This window comes from Callorhinus ursinus, unplaced genomic scaffold (assembly GCF_003265705.2).
Source record: "Callorhinus ursinus isolate GAN/ISIS: 27379988/994484 unplaced genomic scaffold, GSC_fseal_2.0 scaffold59, whole genome shotgun sequence".
Taxonomy (NCBI): domain Eukaryota; kingdom Metazoa; phylum Chordata; class Mammalia; order Carnivora; family Otariidae; genus Callorhinus; species Callorhinus ursinus.
The window spans coordinates 7063256-7064076 of NW_027397121.1; the positions used below are offsets into that span (position 1 = coordinate 7063256).

An 821-nucleotide genomic window follows, 5' to 3' on the forward strand; every position below is an offset into this window, starting at 1 on the left:
TGATAATCCTTCCTGAGTCAAGAGTTTTGTTGGAGTTTGTGAAATTGTTTTTCCTAATTCTTTTGTTTCTTTTACATTGTTTAACTAGCATTTTGTGAAGGTTCTCTTCATTATCTAGAACTATTCAGTTATCTTAAAATAAATTTTTACTAGAAGATTAAAATTTAAGAGAATTTAATATTTAAGGATTTAAAGTTTAAATTGTAGGGGTGCCTGGCTGGCTCAGTCGGTAGAGCATGCGACTCTTAATCTCAGGGTTGTGGGTTCAAGCCCCACGTTGGGCATGGTGCCTACTTAAAAAAAATAAACATTAAAATCTTTAAAAATAAATAAAGAAAAATAAAATTTTAAAATTATAGCTGGAGTTTTTTTTGTCCTTGGTGTACATCCCCTTTAAGGTTGTAGTCTTCAGAATTCTTTCTTCCTGTGATTATGCTACCAAGGTGACATGGTTCAATTTATTTAGTCAAATTAAAAGAATTTTTAAAATTTCTTTTTTAAAGATTTTATTTATTTGTCAGAGAGAGAGAGCCCAAGGCGGGGGTGCGGGGCGCTGCAGGCAGAGGAAGAAGCAGGCTCCCTGCTGAGCAAGGAGTCCTGTCGATGCCAGATTCAATCCCAGGACCCTGGGATCATCACCTGAGCTGAAGGCAGATGCTCAGCTGACTGAAACACCCAGGTGTCCCAAAAATTTCTTTAATTTTTTGATTAGGTAGTGGAATTACATGATTCAAAGTACACAGAGAGGAATCTTAAAGTACACATACCTTCTTTCTGTCCTTCCCTCAACTTCTTTCCCATTTTTATTGTTTTTTTTGTTT

At 35.7% G+C, this 821-nt stretch overlaps 1 non-coding gene across 1 annotated transcript; it reads left to right on the forward strand.

Moving 5' to 3' along the window:
• The first annotated feature begins 211 nt into the window (after positions 1-211).
• On the forward strand, positions 212-284 carry TRNAK-CUU (transfer RNA lysine (anticodon CUU)). The gene has a single exon. It is a non-coding gene; the product is annotated as a tRNA-Lys (tRNA).
• The last annotated feature ends 537 nt before the right edge of the window (positions 285-821 follow it).